The sequence below is a fragment of the Montipora foliosa genome, chromosome 4 (assembly GCF_036669935.1).
Source record: "Montipora foliosa isolate CH-2021 chromosome 4, ASM3666993v2, whole genome shotgun sequence".
Lineage (NCBI taxonomy): Eukaryota > Metazoa > Cnidaria > Anthozoa > Scleractinia > Acroporidae > Montipora > Montipora foliosa.
In genome coordinates this window covers 31,328,816-31,352,631 of record NC_090872.1, presented here as the reverse complement: position 1 = coordinate 31,352,631, position 23,816 = coordinate 31,328,816, and the positions used below count along the sequence as shown (strand labels likewise).

Below are 23,816 nucleotides of genomic sequence, written 5' to 3'. Positions count from 1 at the left end.
AGAAGACTAAAATGTCTCTTTTAACTAGTCTATTTCTTGTCATACATATAGGCTGTCCACCCTGCGGTTGGCCCGTTGGTTGTGCTGCGGATTTTTGTGCTTTCGGAAGCGGCCTATGTAATTCAGACCTAGGCCTTCGTTGCGTGATGTGTCCCTGTGGCTGCGACACTGGTTGTATTGAAATTGAATACCAAGGATGATGTATACAGCTACAGCGACAATAAAAAAAAGAAAAGTTCACTCATTTAACTGAAAAGAAAACAATAAAAATCATTCTGATATTTGATATGTTTGTGGAATTGAATAATCTTTAGCATTGCCTCCTCCTCATCACAGAGGGTCCCCAATAGGGTTCTTCAATCCCGCTATCCCGACCAAAATTTTCCCTTAATCCCGAGATCCCGAACGTTTTTATCGGCCAATCCCGGTCCCGGTCATGACGTCACAACATGATGTCCAAACCTCGTCGTCAATTACAACTACAGTTGATTTAGAATACGCCTTGTTAGTCTTTTCCACCAACCATCATGATCCAATTGACCCTAATTGTAGCATTCACAATTACATTTTTGAAACCGAAATGATGCTTGATTGTCTTTTATAGTATAGTAGTAAATGAATCTGTTGCTAATGTATACGATCATCAACAAGAATACTTTTCACCCTAACATTCCTATTTAGCATGAAAACGCTTCCCGTCACGCTAAAAAAATGTCAAACTGCGAAAAGCAGGCGTTATAACCGTTGAGGAAAATGGTCACGTGGTCATCACTACCTACAAACCCATAGACCTTTTTGCAGATACGGCGGCCGTTTTGATTTCTATTGTTTCAAATAGCTATTATGGGATGCCCAGGGGGCAAATACATATTAATTTGCACCCTGAGCATCCCATAATGAAACAATAGAAATCAAAATGGCCGCCGTATCTGCAAAAAGGTCTATGGAACAGGGATGGGTACAAAAATAGCAGTCGCCTTTGCCAATATCTTCATGGCTAAGGTTGAAACAGACATTTTAAAGCAAAGCGCACTAAAACCGCTCGTTTGGAAACGATATGTAGACAACATACTTTCCCTCTAGACTTAAAATAGAGAGGAGGTAATGCAATTCATTGAAAAAGCAAACAAACAACAAACCACAATTAAATTAACGGCCGAAATTTCAGATACAGAAACGACATTTCTCGATACAGACATTTACAAAGGCGAAAGGTTCAAGAGCAACTCAGTCCTTGATGTGCACACGCACTTCAAACCTACTGAAACATTTCAGTGAACGCACTTCTCCTAGTGGCACCTACCGGGCGTCAAAAAGGCTTAATAATTTAATAATAATAATAATTTATTTACTTATAACGCGCAAGTATCAATTTACATTTTCACCTGCGCGGAACTAAATCCATTAAAAAACCTAATTACAATTATATAATATAACTAGTAACTAATGATAACTAATAACTAATTACTCATAACAATTAAAATTATATGAATAGCATAAAAAACAAAAACTGGCCTTAATATCTAAAGAAGAATTGTATACGTCGTGTAAGCAATTAAAATATTTAAGGAAATGCTTCTCTAAAAAGATAGTCTTAAGTGCTTTCTTAAAAGATGGTAAAAATAATGAACTTCTAATATTAAATGGTAGGTTATTCCATAGTTTTGGAGCGGCGACTTGAAATGCGCGGTCTTCAAGAGTAGTATATGTTTTCAATTTTTCTATTTCTAATAATACATTGTCACTATTTGACCTAAGGTTGTATTTTCCAGGCTTCTTAAATTTAATTAACTCTTTGATATAATTAGGGGCATGCCCATGAACAGCCTTATACGTAATTAAAAGAATCTTAAATAATATGCGTTCATGAATAGGCAGCCAATGAAGTTTAAACAGTAAAGGTGTTATGTGACAATATTTACCGGCATTATATGCAAGCCTAGCTGCGGCATTCTGTACTCTTTGAATTTTTTGGATTTGATAATCAGGTAAACCTAGATATAGACTATTACAGTAGTCAATTCTACTGTAAATTAATGTATGGATAAGAACTTCCACCGATTCTTGTGATAAATATTTTCGTATTCTACGGAGATTATACAAATGATGAAATGCAATACTACAAGTCTTATTGATATGTGTGTTCATTGTTAAGGATGGGTCTAGCCACACCCCCAAGTTCTTGACTTCTTTGCTAGGCTTTATCAAGTCGTTACCAACACATAATGTGGACATATTTATTTTCTGAAGTTGTTGCTTCGTGCCAATTAGTAGCAGCTCCGTCTTGTCAGTGTTAAGTTGTAGTTTGGACTCCTTCATCCATTTCTGTATATCTTTAATGCATCTTTCCATAGCCGCTATGGCCTCAACCTCTCCACAATTGTACTTGGGACTAAAAGATACATAAAGTTGAGTATCATCAGCATAGCACATAACAGATGGTAGGTGGGGTTTAATGATATCAGATAACTCTCCAGTGTAAATTGTAAATAGCAGAGGACCAAGACAGCTCCCTTGTGCCAAACCGAACTGCAAGTCGAAAGAACGTGATTCAGCTCCATTAACGACGACTCGTTGAGATCTATTCTCTAGGTAGGATTCAAACCATCGTAAAGGTACATTTGTGATTCCACATCTAATTTTAAGGCGATCAATCAACATTTTATGGTCTATAGTGTCGAATGCAGCACTCAAGTCTAATAGTACTAATAGAGTCACATGTTGTTTATTCATATTCATGAGGAGGTCATTTTTTACTTTCAGTAGAAGAGTTTCTGTGCTGAAGTTTTTTCTGTAGGCTGATTGTTGGTCTGGGTAGATGTTATGTTCGAGGAGATGATTTTGTATTTGATGACAAACAGCTGTCTCAGTTAGTTTTGACATTTTTGACAGGTTACTAACTGGTCTAAAGTTCTGAGGAACGTGCATATCAGCCCCGGGCTTCTTCAGTAATGGCGTAATTAGTGCTTCTTTCCATACTCGAGGAACAACCCCCGTCCTCAGAGACATGTTGATTAGAGACGTGATGACGGGTAATAACACATCACACTGAGGGAGTAGCTTAGATGGTATTGGATCTAAGGAGCAAGATTTTGAAGATGAACGTTGTATGAGGGTTTTAATATCGTCCTCTGTAAGTTCTTTGAACTCTTCCATGGTCTCAGGTGGGAGTATAGACGCTTCAGGATTAGAGCTTGAACTGACGGATGTTTCTTCAGTGTCCAGTCGAGCACGAATATCGACTATCTTTTGAACAAAGAAGGATCCTAAGTCATGAACAAAACTTTGTGCATCAATAGATGCTGGCAATTTATCAGATGTTTCTTTCTTCAAGAGACTACGCGTAGCACGAAATAGTTTACCCTGATCGTGACTATTTTCAGCAATAAAGTCTGCATAGAAGTCTTCTCGTGCTTTATCCATCAATGCTGTTGTTAAGTTCCTTTTCTTTTTGAATTCAGCAAAGTCTATTTCAGACTTGGATCTTCTCCATTTTTTCTCTGCTCTTCTCCTTTCACGTTTTGAAGCTCTTATTTCTTCGGTAATCCATGGGACGCGTGGTCTATTAATAGGTGTGCGTGTTACAAGCGGTGCATGATCATCCAGGATCTTTTTTAATGTATTGTTGTAGCACATCGCTAAATCTTCAGGATTATCAGGTGGATCCAGACATAAATCGGAATCGGCTATGGCTAATTGAAACGCCTCCATATCGATGGATTTCAACTTCCTATACGATACTGTCTTCACTGTTATATCTGGTCTGTTAGAATTGATGGTAAAGTGAACAGCACCATGATCAGACAGAAAGCGATCAATACGTGGCACACCATAAATGGTAGTGTCCGATTTGCGTGAAATAATTAAATCTAGGGTGTGTCCTTGTACATGTGTAGCATACTCTACATGCTGCAAGTCCAAGAGATTCCAACAGGTCAGAAAATTTCGTTGCATCGTTGTCATCTACAGCGTCGACGCGGATGTTAAAATCGCCTAGTAGCAGTAATTCTTCTCTGCAAAGCACTTTCCTTTCAATGTAATTAGCAAGGCTTCCTCGAAGGCTAGGCTCTGAGACTTCTCAGAACAAACTCTTCTAAAAGTATTTGGAGAGCTCATCTAGAATTTTAAATCACGCCTACGTGTTCAAAGGATCGCCTCAGAAGTGCAATTTAAAAACAGGGAACTGGCACTCCTTCAAAAACCACAAGAGAGCAGACGAATCTTGCCTTTCGTGACCCAACACAACCCAGCAGTACCGAACTTAAAACAAATCCCTATGAAAGACTGGCATTTAATAGAGCGAGGACCATTACTCAAAGAAATCTACGGAAACCCGCCCCTCATATGTTACAAAAGAGGGCGGTCAATCAAAGATATACTCGTAATAGCCAAATTACAAAACTGAAAGGCTAAAGCACGCGCTAGCCGGCTGGGGAGTCGTGTAGGTTCACAGGCGCCCCAACCCCAGTGAGAACTTTGTAACCGGCTTTGTAACCCTGTCCGGTTTACTAAACTGTGCTCTAAACTGGGGTCCTAGACCGTAGTTTGTCAACGACACATTTTTCTGAATGTGTTTTTGAAGTTTAGCAACACGAAGGACGTGTGACTGTGATTGGACGAGAGAGATAATGCAGTCATGCCAAGGACCCAGGGGAATAAAACAAGTGTCGTTACAAAGTTCAACTGTCCAACATTGCTGAGAAATCTACCTGCCGAAATTGTTTTTGGTTCCGATCGAGTAGACAAACTACCGCCTGAGGTCACTCGCAGGGCTGCTATTACTTTGTTGCTGGATCGAAATGAAAGTTTAATCTTTTTCAATTGATTCCGAAGAGAAATTGTAACCGTGGGAACATTTTATCCCTGAGGGAGCGTCGGTCCCATCCGAGGATGACCGCAGTGTTTGTCGTATCACCTCAAGGTCTGGGACGGTAGGACACACGGTCCCAACCCACGTTTCCACATGTACCTCTTAGGTTTTTTTCCAAAAATAAACTCTTTGTTCACGTGTCTCTTCTTTGTTTTTTTTCTACTAGTAAAGTCACTTAAGGTCCGTAGTTTTCCTATGAAGTGACGGTTCCATCCTTATAAAAACCTGTTCTAGAAAGAGGTCAAGCTTCATTTTTCCTCACCATGCATAGCAATAGCGACGACGAGTTAGCTCAAGCAGCCGAGGCTTTCGAGCGCCAATACGCTCACCAAGTTCATTTAGGTGGAGCTGACGTCATCCCTCCGTTTCCCTATTTGGGGGACATCCAGGATCTTATCCATGGGCACCGCCAACTTACTTTTCTTTAAAGACGACTCACCGCAAAAAATGATCTTAGAGATATTTCCCACACTTTTAGGTGACCTATCGGAATATCTAAAGAGCAATACGTCTCTTGTTTTCTCCAACCCTTCTGAGATGGGACTCATCCTGAACCATGTGGTCAATGGAATGGAGTACCTACACGACAATTCGATAGAGCATAGAGAATTGATGAGCCAAACGAAACTGAAGAATGAGCCTATGCTAATTGGAGTTTATCTTTATCTGTTTATCTAAGGTTTCCGTTTAAATTGTCATGAACAGGGTACTTTCTTCCTTTTAAGAAATTTCAGATGTTTCTGCTATTAAGTACTTTTGAAGAAATCTGATGCAATAGAACCGGGGCAAGGGTGGTACATGGTGTGTAACTTTCAACCTTTTTAGCTACCAACCATGACCTCGAGTCCGAATTCGGGTAGGAACGCGGGCTCATCCACGTCTGAAACTCAAGCCGATGGACCAATAAAACGCATATGCACAGTGAGAAAAATGCAGTGCTGATTAACTAATTTTCCCTTTGTTAGGTGCCGAAGAATTGCCTTGTGGGCGAGAAAGGGCAAATGAAGATTTCAGGTTTTCATTGTGCGAGGTAAGATTTCGAAAGACTATGCACGAATTAGTTGTTGAAAGATTGGTTTCCAATTTGGTCCCGTAATAAACAACATTCTGGACAGTCGCAACGTGCCCAAGTAATCAGAAAAGCCAATTGCAACGCAAGGCAAATAGAAGCAGACGGTCCTATGTGCGGGAAAAGCAAGTCACAGTTGATTTTTCGCTGTCATATATAAACAAAAAATTTGGCGCGAGAGGATTTAGCCAAAAAACCAAGCATAAAAGTGCCCTTGCAACCCGACTAAAAACCGCTGCTAAATGGCGAGAAACGTTAGCCTTGTTTGCAAATACTGAAATAATGAAATAATCCACTTGCTCAGATCTCCTTGGTGCAAGCAAACGCTTTCTGACGAGTGTTACAAGAACAAAGTGCCTATCCCAGATCCTGAGTTCTTGCAAGAGAAAATGAGGGGACAGAGAGGAAGGCTCCCGGTCCAGCCCTTGGGATATGTCATGTCCACGAAAGTTATTTTTAGACCAGCGGAAGTCTTTGTTCTAGCGGAAGTCTGTCTTCCGAGACGTCCTCGTGCAGGCCAACCTCGGTCTGATGTTTGAAAGAAAAGCAAAGATTTCATGCAATGACGGACTATGTGGACTTAACGTTTGTCAATGACTGCATGCGGACGTCTCGGAAGACAGACTTCCGCTCGTCTAAAAATAACTTTCGTGGACATGACATATCCCGGCCAACGACCTGAGCCTCCCTCTCTGTCCTCTCATTTTCTCTTGGTTCTTGCGATCTTCAGGCGGATTATGGTCTGACGTTTGGGCTTTTGGTAAGTATATAATAGTGATCAATACTCAAAGATCACAATCATTACTTACTTTGGCCAATCTGGAAAGACGAAGACGTAAAGCAGGTGCAAGTACAAATAGCCAGAACTGAACGCCGACACATCAGGGCCCGGTTGTTCAGAAGCTGATTAATTTAACGCTAACTCCAGATTAAAATATACCAAGGAGTTAATTTCTCAACTCCCAAATGTTGTTCAACGCTGATATTCGGCAAAACTTAGCATTAGAAGTCAATCTTGAAACAAAAAAATAAGCAAAAGAAGCTTTCACTAAAATTATTAAAATTTGAAAACATGAAACAAAAGTTAAAGCTAATCCTGGCCTCTTTTAAAAAGGGAGGCAACAGTGACAATTTGTCTGACTGAGGAAGAAGCAGTGGGTTGTCTACTAGATGGTTCAACAGAGGTGTGAACCAAGACTGTGTTGTCCAATAGGGTACGATCAGTACTCCTGTCGCTTTGTCGTTCTCTATTTTCGTCAGGCATCGGGGAATCAAACTAGACATAAGGCTCCCAGTTAACACAAAGTGCATCAATAAATGTAGCCCTTGGGTCAGGTCGCTAGGCCACATAGTTCTTCACTTTATAGTTAAGTCTTGATGCGAACATCAATTCCGTGAAGACATTTATGGATTAAAAGGCATTTGAGATAACTTCTGCGCGCTTGTAGGTTGGGTCAGCCAAGTGTTGATTTTAACTCCTCAGCCCCGATTGACCGACCTTCAATGATACATGCGGCACGTCTATTTAGCTTATCTGGGTAATCTTTGCTCCCAGCCCAACAACTGTCCCAGACAGGCGAACAGTAATCGAATAATGGCAAGACTATAGTATTGTAGAGCATTTCGCAGCCATTTGATTAAAATGGGGTGTTTTTTCAAGGTAAATGCCACGGTGCACTTTTGTTTACTATCTACCTATGTGATATAGGGGATATTACATGGCCGCGCGGGGATACGAATTTTATCTTCAAATGAGAGATACTCTCAGCACGAGAAGTTAAAATTCGTATCCCCAAGCGGTCATGTAATGTTCTGTTTATTATATAGATATTGATGAAATGTCTAGATTTAAAACAACTTGTTCTTTTCATTTTCAAAATGATGAAAAAGTGGTCACCAACCGCTAAAACACGCATGTTGTGTAACATGAAACAAGATATGAAAGTTATGAAAAGCAAATCATGATAATGTAAAATTTTGCAATAAAAATTTTAATGTAGTAGAGAGGCATTATACTGAAGCACAAAAGTATCTTACAATGAAGACGAAGCTCGCATTTTATTGGCTAATCGTGTTCGTTACCATGTTGACACCTATATCCTCACCACTGAAGGATAAAAATGATATGTTCACTGCACGCGGTGAAGATATGATTTTTTAGTAAAAGGAGAAATCCTGGTATTTCATCAGTATCCATATAATAATTTGTTTTCTAATCTGGAGTTCACATGCTTACGCCGAGGACACGCAATTGTACCTGTCATTTAGTCCTAACGTTAGCATTGGCGAGGAGGCCGCAGTTTTTGCCGTCGAAAACTACATTCGAAAAGTGTCAGGATCGGAGCCGGTAAGATGTGAAACCACCGAGGGTTCTTCTATTCAATTTATCGGGTATCTGATGCCACAGCACGAGCAAAATGACTGCACAATGTTATTCACAAGGCATGAAGCAACAAAATGATGTCGGGAAATTTCGATATTTAAAATGTTTTCCCGTGGCGTCCATTTACACAACAGGTCTAACATAGTTTTAGCTACTCCAACATTAGATGCGGATATCTAGACAACCAATCAGAATATCGAAAAAGCCTGACACACTCTCGTTGATTGATGGCTTGTGAATAACACTGTGAAGTCATTTTGCTTGTGCCGCGGCATCCGATACCCGATAAATTCGATAAAAGAACCCTCGGTGGTTTCACCTCTTACCGGCTCGTGACAATTACTAAAAGGGTAATTAACTCGGTTAAACGATATTTTTTTATGGTAAACCACACTTATTAAGACTACCACTGATGATAACTGTACGGTCGAAAACGTTAGTGTTCTTGAAGATTTTTAGTAACTTTTAGCCTTTTTTATAATCATCTCAAAAATCAGCCATTATGACAAAAACAAAATAATTATGCAAGGCTGGTTGTACGTCTGTGAGGATATAGATTTTTTGTTTGACCAATATTTCGTCAGGCGCGGCCTGACTTCTTCAGGGACTTGCATAATTATTTAGTTTTTAGTCTAAATATTATTTGCTGGTCAGATCTCGGAAGATCCGGCAATTGTTCTTTGTTCAGCCGGCCCTTGCATAAAAAACTGTCTACATTTATTAAGCTTTCTTCTGATGTATAGTTTGTAAGGATTTTATTAAAACTAAGGCGCGTACGAAATTTTTCCCAAAGGACACCCGCCAAGGTGGGAAGTAACTTTAACTGGTAACCCAGGGACCTCATTTGTCTACTTTTGGCGGGAATTTTGTTATTGATCCGGTCCGAGTTTTGTCGATCCGATCCGATCCGATCCGATCCGATCCGATCCGATCCGATCCTGGTTTTGCCAAAGCGCTCATTGAAATTACAAATGTAACCATACAAAGCAGAACATGACTCAAGTAGTTCTGTACAGGTCCGCAAATGATCCCAGAACCACAAACGATTCCCAAACTGTACCGCAAATGATACCAGGACCGCAAATGATCCCCATATTATATTGGACCGCAAATGATCCCGGAACGCAAATTATCCCCATTTTGGACGGCATATGATCCCGAAAAAAAAGTAAGGAATGGAACAAACAGTCGGGATATTCGAACAAATCTGGCAAACAAACGCAGGGTACGAGAAACGAGTCCCTGGTCACAATCAGTTAAAACTGCGTCCAAGTTAGTTGTTTGATGATTGTATCCGATAATTAAATGTGGCAAATTTATAACAGCATGGTAAGAAACAAAATGCAGTCTTTCTGAAAAACTATAATGAGGCAGAACCTGTTGTGAGCGCTCTTCACATTAATTTTCTATCCAGACCATTCCACCCTCCATGCCATTCCTTACTACCTTACTTACTTTTCGGGGTCATTTGCGGTACAGTTTGGCGATCGTTTGCGGTTCTGAGATCATTTGCGGTCCTGGGATCATTTCAACCTCGTCCCCAGGGTCTCTGTGCATGGAGTCCCTGGGAACGAGGTTGGGATCATTTGCGGACCCGCACAGTTCTCCTTATTAATTTTTTGCCAAAGGGTTTCAAAATTATGAGGCGGCACTTCCCCCATTATTGAATACTCATTTTGTGAAGTCACAGGGCAAGTGATATCACGTGGTACTGACAAGCACTGTCACAAATGTCACAAATGGCATTCGTTTAACCCAGTCACATGAAAAACGTGATCAATCTATTGAACAATAAACTTTGTTTAATTCATTAAAAGTAGGAGTTTCTAAATTCTCTGCGGGGGTCCTTTGTAGTGGCACAGCCACGCCCTTAATTAGCCTGAGAAGGAGTAATCTTTCTCAAAAAACGATATACAGTCAAGGGTAATCTTGCTCTTGAATATGGCACGCGGATATACTTCATCATATTAGCAGGTATGTGGAAACATTTAATCACCAGAGGAATGCTGGGCTTTTTCGCTAATTCCTTTATTAGTACAACCCTAAATAAAGCATTACATTTTAATAATTCGCTATTGTAATGCACTAAGCGTGTTGAGGCAGCGACCTGGAAAATTGTCATGTAGAAATCGAATGTTCTGCATTCGTTGCATAATCTTTGCATGGAAATCGCCAATATTCGACTGTCTGTCATCTTTGCATCATTGATGTTATTTCAGTCGGGAATTGATTGTTTGCGCAGAAGTCCAGTCAAAATATTTTCAAGCTGCATTCTTCTTTTCGCAATGAAACTGAATTTATGATATGGGCTGAGAACATCTCAAGAGGTTATGAGCCAATTTCTAACTTTCTTAAGTTAAAGCAGGCATTCATTGAAGCATGAACACAACTCAGTACTAAAAACTCCTCACGGGCGTCATCTAGCAGTCTACGCAAAAACATATTTCAAACACGGCCGGGCGCTAGATACCATCAATTCAGTGAAATGCAAGCACGTAAGGGGACCAAACTTCGATGAACACTAATTCTCAGGACCTTGTTCGGCAATATTCGCCATGGAAATGAACATTTGACATTTCACCTCAATGCCGCGTCAAACTAGGAAGCATGATCTGTACTTAACTTGATAAAATAAGTTCTCACCATGAGTTAGACCTTAAGAAGCCATTTCCAGATGCCAGTTGGAATCATTTAGCTTCTGCTGCAACTGTTGTTTAATTGTACGGGCTCTGTACTAAAGTACGTCTCCCAAGTACCAGCTTATTGAAAACTACGATTAGTATTCCGCCTCCACTGAACATGTTGTCTTTTGCATCGTGCTTCGGTGATATCTGCTGGGAAGCCAAGCCACACTCAATTCAGTACCATGGATACCCTTTAATCCGTGGTTGAAGTGTTTTCAGTGTTTTGCTTTCAAAGTAAGAGAATCATCATAACCAATGAACTTGTGCTACCGGAAAATGTAGCGGAAGGCATTGTCAAAATTTGCTAGCCATGAGAAACTTGTAATCAAGGTTATAACACGCGCCTTGCAGAGCCTGAATAGGCTTGACAGCTGTATCCTATGGCCAACCAACAAGCTGGAAACAAACACTCAGTTCCACTAAAGGGTACCCCGTTTGGGACTTTGGAAAGCATAAAGCAGAGCAAGGAAATCTCTCCATCAAAGTCTGCGGATCAATTGCTAATAACATCCCCTAGCCTCGCGACAACAAAAAATATTGGACAAAAGATTCCGGCGCTCGAAAAAACCACTGGATGTAACCTTCAATGTAAACCCTATTTAAAAAAGAACAAGAACTGTACTTTTCTCGATTTTGAAAGGCTACAAGAGTTTCCACATCTATTTTGTTTACCTCGTTCCTGTTGCCCTGCTCTTCAGAATTGTGATTCATCAGTGCAGGGCATGAAGAAATATTTCTGCCAAATATATCTGAACTGTGGATGTGAAATAATTCGATATTGAAATGGTCATGGCAGAGACTGAGGCACGTAACTTAAAAAGTTAAAAACGAAGCCTGACAAAAGGAAACAACCAGGTTTGAACGAAACTCAAACCCACGGCCGATGAATATATCTTGGGCTCTATGCCGCTATTCAAATTGAGCTATTGCGAGCGAACGTTTAAATTAAAGATCTTTGACTAAACCAACCCTTTCATGTGGGACCTCAGGACAAATATATATATTTACGGGTTAATTTTTCGTTTTTTTTCAACTGGAAATAAGAGAAAAACATGGGTGAGGTGAACGGGTAAGCAATAATTCAATTAATTGTAAACCATCCTTTCGGACTCCTAATGCATATTTACGACTTCAAAGTTTACAGCCTTCGAACATTCAATTCAGCCTTTCATTCTCTTAGGTGTACTGTCTCGTTCACTCTTTGCAAAAGGACCAATGAACAACGCATGGTAGTAAAATATCGGTGCCAACTGCTCGCTTCGAAGATTTTTTTCGACTTTAACATATTAAGTTACTTCTTGTTTCTTCTTGAGTACAACATCTTTCGACTTCTTTGTATCCTGTCACCCGTTAGAGCAAAGTTGTCGAACTAAAAGTGAATTTCTGTCATCTATTGTATCACTGCATGGAAAATACAGTCGAAGGACTGATTTGGATTATATACAATGAAATGACAAATTCTCCGCTTAACAAGCCATTAGCAAAGTTAAGACATTTAACTACGTATCTGGATATGGATTCAGACTTGAAGATCAAGGAACAGACAAATGGGTGTTATATATGTAGAAATTCGTTGGGGTTTTTGGAAACCTCCTCAGATTACTGATATTTACATCACTCATATCTGTTTTCGTTCCTGAAGAAATAGTTACCATTAACAAATAACCTTGGAATGAGAATTCACATTAAGTTCTGAAAAGAATTCAAGCCGTGCAGCGTTGACTTCACTTCCCAACACCATCTTTGTAAACAAACTCCATGCACATAACATAACTTTCAGAGTTCTTCTTTCCCAATCATTGTCCTTCTCCCTTTTCATTTCTTTTTATTTAATGAGCGTTCTTAGATACCTTCTCTAAGTTATAGACGAATACGAAAATGCATTGCGTACGAGGTCTCCGTGCAAATTACGCACAAAGATTCGTGTAAGACCTAACTCCACACAGCAAAGAATTCCGTTTGGCAAATATAAATTTATTTGCTATGGTTGGGAGAGATTTGTTTACTATGACATCAAGAAACAGTAATTGTTGATTCAAGTTTGCAACCCATCAACTGGTTTCCGGCTCTATGCGACGATTAGGGAGCTAGAAAGAGATCCAATTTTAAATCAGGAGCATTTTATTAGGCCACAAAACGTTCCTTTAAAAATAATCATTTTATAACGTTTTCGAGGCTCGCAGGAAGCAACTTGACTTAAGCTTAATTAGCTGGCAGGAGGATTTTCGTGTAACTGCTAAGTAATCTTACGTTCTTCGCCTTTGTATGATACGACTGTGTATCTTGTATTTCAAATTTCTGAACAACAGCTCTACTCAGTTCAATTTCTAAGCATCTTTTTCAGTCAACCGGATGATATCCAGGGTATTGAATGTCCACGTTATATATCTGGGAATCAATTGTTACAATTTATAAATTTTGTGTGAAGTTCAACCATGTTAGAGACTTATTGACCGACCTATACTGTTTGAACTAGTTGCATATCTTGATAAAAAATGGCTACCATTGATATCTTATCTGAAACTCAAATAAATTCCGTCTATCCAAAACCAAACAACTCAAAGCTGCGCATCTTAAAGCCAGATCAGGAACTCTTTTTCCAAAGCAATAACAACGTTTTCTCATAGTAAATAAGTCTGACAAATGCGTCGTCTTCTCTGTCTACACGAGTAGCTGATCATTTGAATTGATGACTATAAATGATGAAAAATTGAATAAGGCTATGAGATACAGTAAATTCCTTCCCTTCATCAGCCATTTGTTTGATTCACTGAATGTTCAGTGTTATGGCAGTTAAATCCAAAGACAAACAAGAAATATTTAATTAAGTACCGCTTTAATAGTGTTAATTGCAAAGGACTTATAAGGATACAAGAAGCAAGCTTCCTTAATAGATTGTTGTAATTGTAATAAAACCTTCGAAGAGATATCTCACCCAAAAGCTTGCCCATTTGCATTTGTCTTGTGGTCAATTGTTCTGGTGCTTATACAGTGTAGAGAATCGGCTAAGGAATCATACACCAAGTGTCTTCAACCCGGAATTATTTCGAGAAGTTACCAATTTGCTATTATAATTGGTTACTTGTAAGTCTCGTTTACAATATTCTTGACTCGTATCCACACACTAATCATGCTTTCCATACTTGGTTCGATGTAAATTTCCCAGCAACGAAGGGAAGTATGATGTTAGGGAGCAAACTCGATACACAGAATAAACTGCACCTCTTCAATGTCAACGCTATGTTTGCAATTCATCTTCGTTACTTTTAATAAAATCATTACATCAAAGTCTGCGGATCAAATGCTAACTATCTCTAGCCTCGCTACAATAAGAAATATTCGACAAAAAATTCCGGCGCTCGAAAAAATCACTGGATGCCATTCTTACTTAAAGCTATATTTCCCTATGACCATCTTTTAAAGAACTCTAACGAGCAGTGAGATTCGACTTTGAATCCTGTCGCATTCTTAAATTTTTCAAGATCGCATATTCTTCGTGCGCGCAAAATTGCAGCTTGAAAACTGGTGTGTGAAATAGGGTATCATTGAGTTAGTGCTTCACAAATCGTCTAATAGGGACAATCCTCCGATAACATTGCCAACATTTTCATTGAAATTCGTTTTTGTTGTAGCGGTGACTGTGTTAACCCTGAATGTAAACCCAATAAAACAAAAACAAGAACTGCACTTGTCTCTATTTTCAAAGATTACAAGAGTTTCTCCGCTAATTTCTTTACCTCCTTCCTGTTACTCTGCTTTTGAGAATTGTGATTCATCAGTGCGTAGCATGAAGAAATATTTCTGCCAAAAATCTGAGCAGCGGATGCCTAATGTTGCGATATTAAAAGTCATTGCAGTGACCGAAGCATGTAAGTCTGACAAAACGAAGTCTGACAAAAGAAAACAACCAGGCCCCAGTTGTTCAAACGATTGATAGCGCCATCCACCGGATAAATCACTATCCAGCGGATAAACACTAGCAAAGCCAACTGAGTTATCCAGTGGATAGTGATTTATCCGGCGGATAGCGCTATCCATCCTTTGAACAACTGGGACCAGGTTTGAACGAAACTTGAACCCACGGCCGATGTCTATATCTTGGGCTCTTTGCTATTCTCATTTGCCTATTGCGAGCGTAGGTTTCAATTAAGGATCGTTGACTAAACCAACCTTTTCTTGTTGGACCTCACGACATATATATATATATTTATAGGTTCGTTTTTATTTTTCTTTTAAGTGGAAATAAAAGACAAAACATGGGTGAGGTGAACGGGTAAGCAAGAATTCAATTAATTTTAAGCCATCCTTTCGGACTCCTAACGCATATTTACCATTTCACATTTTAGAGCCTTCGAACGTCCAATTCAACCGTTTATTCTCATAAGTGTACTGTCTCGTTGACTGGTTGCCAAAAGAGTAATGAACAACGCATGGTAGTAAAATATTGGTGGCAACTGCTCGCTTCGAAGATTTTTTTCGATTTTAACATATTAAGTTACTTCTTGTTTCTTCTTGAGTACAACATCTTTCGACTTCTTTGTATCCTGTCACCCGTTAAAACAAAGTTGTCGAACTAAAAGTGAATTTCTGTTATCTATTGTAAAAGGGCATAGAAAATAGTGTCGAAGGACTGGTTTCGATTATATACAATGAAATGACAAATTCTCCGCTTAACAAGCCAGTAGCAAAGTTAACACATTTAACTACGCATCTGGGAATGGATTCAGACTTGAACATCAAGGAACAGATAAATGGGTGTTACATATGTAGAAATTCGTTGGGATTTTTTTGGAAACCTCCTCAGATTACTGATATTTACAGATAGAATCACTTATATCTGTTTTCGTTCGTTAAGTAACAGTTACCGTTAACACATAACCTTGGAATATAGATGAGACTTCACATTGAGTCATGAATAGAAATTCAATTCAAGCCGTGCAGGGTTAACTTCATTTCCCAAAACCATCTTTGTAACTAAACTCCATGCACACAACATAACTTTCAGAGTTCTTCTTTGCCAATCATTCTCCTTCTCCCTCTTCATTTCTTTTTATTTAATGCGCGTTCTTCCCAAAACCATCTTTGTAACTAAACTCCATGCACACAACATAACTTTCAGAGTTCTTCTTTGCCAATCATTCTCCTTCTCCCTCTTCATTTCTTTTTATTTAATGCGCGTTCTTCCCAAAACCATCTTTGTAACTAAACTCCATGCACACAACATAACTTTCAGAGTTCTTCTTTGCCAATCATTCTCCTTCTCCCTCTTCATTTCTTTTTATTTAATGCGCGTTCTTAGATACCTTCTCTAAGTTATAGACGAATACGAAAATGCATTGCGTACGAGGTCTCCGTGCAAATTACGCACAAAGATTCGTGTAAGACCTAACTCCACACAGCAAAGAATTCCGTTTGGCAAATATAAATTTATTTGCTATGGTTGGGAGAGATTTGTTTACTACGACATCAAGAAACAGTAATTGTTGATTCAAGTTTGCAACCCATCAACTGGTTTCCGGCTCTATGCGACGATTACGGAGCTAGAAAGAGATCCAATTTTAAATCAGGAGCATTTTATTAGGCCACAAAACGTTCCTTTGAAAACAATCAATTTAATAACGTTTTCGAGGCTCGCAGGAAGCAACTTGACTTAAGCTTAATTAGCTGGCAGGAGGATTTTCGTGTAACTGCTGAGTAATCTTACCTTCTTTGCCTTGGTATGATACGACTGTGTATCTTGTATTTCAAATTTCTGAACAACAGATCTACTCAGTTCAATTTCTAAGTATCTTTTTCAGTAAACCGGATGATATCCAGGGTATTGAATGTCCACGTTATATATCTGGGAATCAATTGTTAGAATTTATAAATTTTGTGTGAAGTTCAACCATGTTAGAGACTTATTCACCGACCTATATTGTTTGAACTAGTTGCATATCTTGATTAAAAATGGCTACCTTTGATATCTTATCTGAAACTCAAATAAATTCCGTCTATCCAAAACCAAACAACTCAAAGCTGCGCATCTTAAAGCCAGATCAGCAACTCTTTTTCCAAAGCAATAACAACATTTTTTCATAGTAAATAAGTCTGACAAATGCGTCGTCTTCCTTATAGATTGTTGTAATTGTGATAAAACCATCGAAGAGAAATCTCGACCAAAAGGTTGACCATTTGCATTTGTCTTGTGGTCAATTGTTCTGGTGGTTATACAGTGTAGAGAATCGGCTAAGGAATCATACACCAAGTGTCTTCAACCAGGAATTATTTCGAGAAGTTACAAATTTGCTATTATAATTGGTTACTTGTAAGTCTCGTTTACAATATTCTTGACTCGTATCCACACACTAACCATGCTTTCCATACTTGGTTCGATGTAAATTTCCCAGCAGGGAAGGGAAGTATGATGTTAGGGAGCAAACTCGATACGCAGAATAAACTGCACCTCTTCCATGTCAACGCTATGTTTGCAATTCATCTTCGTTACGTTTAATAAAATCATTACATCAAAGTCTGCGGATCAAATGCTAACAATCTCTAGCCTCGCTACAATAAGAAATATTCGACAAAACATTCCGGCGCTCGAAAAAATCACTGGATGCCATTTTTACTTAAAGCTATAATTCCCTATGACCATCTTTTAAAGAACTCTAACGAGCAGTGAGATTCGACTTTGAATCCTGTCGCGTTCTTAAGTTTCTCAAGATCGCATATTCTTCGTGCGCAAAATTGCAGCTTGAAAACTGGTGTGTGAAATAGGGTATCATTGAGTTAGTGCTTCACAAATCGTCTAATAGGGACAATCCTCCGATAACATTGCCAACATTTTCATTGAAATTCGTTTTTGTTGTAGCGGTGACTGTGTTAACCCTCAATGTAAACCCAATAAAACAAAAACAAGAACTGCACTTGTCTCTATTTTCAAAGCTTACAAGAGTTTCTCCGCTGATTTCTTTACCTCCTTCCTGTTACTCTGCTCTTCAGAATTGTGATTCATCAGTGCGTGGCATGAAGAAATATTTCTGCCAAAAATCTGAGCAGCGGATGCCTAATGTTGCGATATTAAAAGTCATTGCAGTGACCGAAGCATGTAAGTCTGACAAAACGAAGTCTGACAAAAAAAACAACCAGGCCCCAGTTGTTCAAACGATTGATAGCACCATCCACCGGATAAATCACTATCCAGCGGATAAACACTAGCAAAGCCAACTGAGTTATCCAGTGGATAGTGATTTATCCGGCGGATAGCGCTATCCATCGTTTGAACAACTGGGGCCAGGTTTGAACGAAACTTGAACCCACGGCCGATGTCTATATCTTGGGCTCTTTGCTATTCTCATTTGCCTATTGCGAGCGTAGGTTTCAATTAAGGATCGTTGACTAAACCAACCCTTTCTTGTTGGACCTCACGACATATATATATATATATTTATAGATTCGTTTTTATTTTTCTTTCAAGTGGAAATAAAAGACAAAACATGGGTGAGGTAAACGGGTAAGCAAGAATTCAATTAATTTTAAGCCATCCTTTCGGACTCCTAATGCATATTTACCATTTCACATTTTAGAGCCTTCGAACGTCCAATTCAACCGTTCATTCTCTTAAGTGTACTGTTTCGTTGACTGGTTGCCAAAAGAGTAATGAACAACGCATGCTAGTAAAATATCGGTGGCAACTGCTCGCTTCGAAGATTTTTTTTTTGACTATAACATATTAAGTTACTTCTTGTTTCTTCTTGAGTACAACATCTTTCGACTTCTTTGTATCCTGTCACCCGTTAGAACAAAGTTGTCGAACTAAAAGTGAATTTCTGTTATCTATTGTAAAAGGGCGTAGTAAATACAGTCCAAGGACTGGTTTCGATTATATACAATGAAATGACAAATTCTCCGCTTAACAAGCCCGTAGCAAAATTAAGACATTTAACTACGCATCTGGGAATGGATTCAGACTTGAACATCAAGGAACAGACAAATGGGTGTTATATATGTAGAAATTCGTTGGGATTTTTTTGGAAACCTCCTCAGATTACTGATATTTACAGATAGAATCACTTATATCTGTTTTCGTTCGTTAAGTAACAGTTACCGTTAACACATAACCTTGGAATATAGATGAGAATTCACATTGAGTCATGAAAAGAAATTCAATTCAAGCCGTGCAGGGTTAACTTCATTTCCCAAAACCATCTTTGTAACTAAACTCCATGCACACAACATAACTTTCAGAGTTCTTCTTTGCCAATCATTCTCCTTCTCCCTCTTCATTTCTTTTTATTTAATGCGCGTTCTTAGATACCTTCTCTAAGTTATAGACGAATACGAAAATGCATTGCGTACGAGGTCTCCGTGCAAATTACGCACAAAGATTCGTGTAAGACCTAACTCCACACAGCAAAGAATTCCGTTTGGCAAATATAAATTTATTTGCTATGGTTGGGAGAGATTTGTTTACTATGACATCAAGAAACAGTAATTGTTGATTCAAGTTTGCAACCCATCAACTGGTTTCCGGCTCTATGCGACGATTACGGAGCTAGAAAGAGATCCAATTTTAAATCAGGAGCATTTTATTAGGCCACAAAACGTTCCTTTGAAAATAATCATTTTATAACGTTTTCGAGGCTCGCAGGAAGCAACTTGACTTAAGCTTAATTAGCTGGCAGGAGGATTTTCGTGTAACTGCTAAGTAATCTTACGTTCTTCGCCTTGGTATGATACGACTGTGTATCTTGTATTTCAAATTTCTGAACAACAGCTCTACTCAGTTCAATTTCTAAGTATCTTTTTCAGTAAACCGGATGATATCCAGGGTATTGAATGTCCACGTTATATATCTGGGAATCAATTGTTACAATTTATAAATTTTGTGTGAAGTTCAACCATGTTAGAGACTTATTCACCGACCTATACTGTTTGAACTAGTTGCATATGTTAATTAAAAATGGCTACTATTGATATCTTATCTGAAACTCAAATAAATTCCGTCTATCCAAAACCAAACAACTCAAAGCTGTGCATCTTAAAGCCAGATCAGCAACTCTTTTTGCAAAGCAATAACAACATTTTCTCATAGTAAATAAGTCTGACAAATGCGTCGTCTTCTCTGTCTACACGAGTAGCTGATCATTTGAATTGATGACTATGAATTATGAACAATTGAATAAGGCTATGAGATACAGTAAAATCCTTCCCTTCATCAGCCATTTGTTTGATTCACTGAATGTTCAGTGTTATGGCAGTTAAATCCAAAGACAAACAAGAAATATTTAATTAAGTACCGCTTTAATAGTGTTAATTGCAAAGGACTTATAAGGATACAAGAAGCAAGCTTCCTTAATAGATTGTTGTAATTGTAATAAAACCATCGAAGAGAAATCTCACCCAAAAGCTTGACCATTTGCATTTGTCTTGTGGTCAATTGTTCTGGTGCTTATACAGTGTAGAGAATCGGCTAAGGAATCATACACCAAGTGTCTTCAAGCAGGAATTATTTCGAGAAGTTACAAATTTGCCATTATAATTGGTTACTTGTAAGTCTCATTTACAATATTCTTGACTCGTATCCACACACTAATCATGCTTTCCATACTTGGTTCGATGTAAATTACCCAGCAGCGAGGGGAAGTATGATGTTAGGGAGCAAACTCGATACGCAGAATAAACTGCACCTCTTCCATGTCAACGCTATGTTTGCAATTCATCTTCGTTACTTTTAATAAAATCATTACATCAAAGTCTGCGGATCAAATGCTAACAATCTCTAGCCTCGCTACAATAAGAAATATTCGACAAAAAATTCCGGCGCTCGAAAAAATCACTGGATGCCATTCTTACTTAAAGCTATATTTCTCTATGACCATCTTTTAAAGAACTCTAACGAGCAGTGAGATTCGACTTTGAATCCTGTCGCGTTCTTAAGTTTCTCAAGATCGCATATTCTTCGTGCGCAAAATTGCAGCTTGCAAACTGGTGTGTGAAATAGGGTATCATTGAGTTAGTGCTTCACAAATCGTCTAATAGGGACAATCCTCTGATAACATTGCCAACATTTTCATTGAAATTCGTTTTTGTTGTAGCGGTGACTGTGTTAACCCTCAATGTAAACCCAATAAAACAAAACCAAGAACTGCACTTGTCTCTATTTTCAAAGCTTACAAGAGTTTCTCCGCTAATTTCTTTACCTCCTTCCTGTTACTCTGCTCTTCAGAATTGTGATTCATCAGTGCGTAGCATGATGAAATATTTCTGCCAAAAATCTGAGCAGCGGATAACTAATGTTGCGATATTAAAAGTCATTGCAGTGACCGAAGCATGTAAGTCTGACAAAACGAAGTCTGACAAAAGAAAACAACCAGGCCCCAGTTGTTCAAACGATTGAAAGCGCCATCCACCGGATAAATCACTATCCAGCGGATAAACACTAGCAAAGCCAACTGAGTTATCCAGTGGATAGTGATTTATCCGGCGGATAGCGCTATCCATCGTTTGAACAACTGGGGCCAGGTTTGAACGAAACTTGAACCCACGGCCGATGTCTATATCTTGGGCTCTTTGCTATTCTCATTTGCCTATTGCGAGCGTAGGTTTCAATTAAGGATCGTTGACTAAACCAACCCTTTCTTGTTGGACCTCACGACATATATATATATATATTTATAGGTTCGTTTTTATTTTTCTTTCAAGTGGAAATAAAAGACAAAACATGGGTGAAGTAAACGGGTAAGCAAGAATTCAATTAATTTTAAGCCATCCTTTCGGACTCCTAATGCATATTTACCATTTCACATTTTAGAGCCTTCGAACGTCCAATTCAACCGTTCATTCTCTTAAGTGTACTGTCTCGTTGACTGGTTGCCAAAAGAGTAATGAACAACGCATGCTAGTAAAATATCGGTGGCAACTGCTCGCTTCGAAGATTTTTTTTTTGACTATAACATATTAAGTTACTTCTTGTTTCTTCTTGAGTACAACATCTTTCGACTTCTTTGTATCCTGTCACCCGTTAGAACAAAGTTGTCGAACTAAAAGTGAATTTCTGTTATCTATTGTAAAAGGGCGTAGTAAATACAGTCCAAGGACTGGTTTCGATTATATACAATGAAATGACAAATTCTCCGCTTAACAAGCCAGTAGCAAAATTAAGACATTTAACTACGCATCTGGGAATGGATTCAGACTTGAACATCAAGGAACAGACAAATGGGTGTTATATATGTAGAAATTCGTTGGGATTTTTTTGGAAACCTCCTCAGATTACTGATATTTACAGATAGAATCACTTATATCTGTTTTCGTTCGTTAAGTAACAGTTACAGTTAACACATAACCTTGGAATATAGATGAGAATTCACATTGAGTCATGAAAAGAAATTCAATTCAAGCCGTGCAGGGTTAACTTCATTTCCCAAAACCATCTTTGTAACTAAACTCCATGCACACAACATAACTTTCAGAGTTCTTCTTTGCCAATCATTCTCCTTCTCCCTCTTCATTTCTTTTTATTTAATGCGCGTTCTTAGATACCTTCTCTAAGTTAGAGACGAATACGAAAATGCATTGCGTACGAGGTCTCCGTGCAAATTACGCACAAAGATTCGTGTAAGACCTAACTCCACACAGCAAAGAATTCCGTTTGGCAAATATAAATTTATTTGCTATGGTTGGGAGAGATTTGTTTACTACGACATCAAGAAACAGTAATTGTTGATTCAAGTTTGCAACCCATCAACTGGTTTCCGGCTCTATGCGACGATTAGGGAGCTAGAAAGAGATCCAATTTTAAATCAGCCACAAAACGTTCCTTTGAAAATAATCATTTTATAACGTTTTCGAGGCTCGCAGGAAGCAACTTGACTTAAGCTTAATTAGCTGGCAGGAGGATTTTCGTGTAACTGCTAAGTAATCTTACCTTCTTCGCCTTGGTATGATACGACTGTGTATCTTGTATTTCAAATTTCTGAACAACAGCTCTACTAAGTTCAATTTCTAAGTTCCTTTTTCAGCACACCGAATGATATCCAGGGTATTAAATGTCCACGTTATATATCTGGGAATCTATTGTAACAATTTATAAATTTTGTGTGAAGTTGAACCATGTTAGAGACTAACCTATACTGTTTGAACTAGTTGCATATTTTGATAAAAAAATGGATACCATTGATATCTTATCTGAAACTCAAATTAATTTCGTCTATCCAAAACCAAACAACTCAAAGCTGTGCATCTTAAAGCCAGACCAGCAACTCTCTTCCCAAAGCAATAAGAACATTTTCTGATAGTAAATAAGTCTGACAAATACGTCATCTTCTCCGTCTGACAATGTTAGGGCGCGTAGGTGATCATTTAAATTGATGACTATGAATAATCTATGAGATACAGTAAAATCCATCCCTTCATTAACAATTTGTTTGATACACTGAATGTTCAGTAGCTTGAAAATGTGTTATGGCAGTTAAATCCAAAGACAAACGAAGGAATATTTAATTTAGTACCCTTTTAATAGTGTTAATTGCAAAGGACTTATAAGGATACAAGAAGCAAGTTTCCTTATAGATTGTTCTAATTGTGATAAAACGTTCGAGAGAAATGCCACCCAAAAGCATGTCCAGCAATAATTAGCTACAAAAATTATGCATGTGCATTTCCATTTGCCTTGTGGTCAGTTATTATGGTGCTTATACAGTGTAGAGAATCGGCTAAGGAATCATACACCAAGTGTCTTCAACCCGGAATTATTTCGAGAAGTCACCAATTTGCTATCATAATTGGTTACTTGTAAATCTCATTTACAATATTTTTGATTCGTAT

The 23,816-nt window shown here is 38.5% G+C and overlaps 1 protein-coding gene and 1 long non-coding RNA gene across 2 annotated transcripts in view; both read left to right on the top strand.

The window, feature by feature from the left end:
• Positions 1-286, top strand: part of LOC137999174 (uncharacterized) — a 9,772-nt gene extending 9,486 nt beyond the window's left edge. Inside the window, exon 4 of the long non-coding RNA XR_011122909.1 lies at positions 52-286. This is a non-coding gene — a long non-coding RNA (uncharacterized lncRNA). The remainder of the gene's footprint in view (positions 1-51) is intronic.
• Positions 287-9,788: 9,502 nt separating this feature from the next.
• Positions 9,789-23,816, top strand: part of LOC138000609 (uncharacterized) — a 55,600-nt gene continuing 41,572 nt past the window's right edge. Inside the window, exon 1 of the mRNA XM_068847143.1 lies at positions 9,789-10,296. The gene's annotated coding sequence lies outside the window, so the exon portion shown is untranslated. The remainder of the gene's footprint in view (positions 10,297-23,816) is intronic.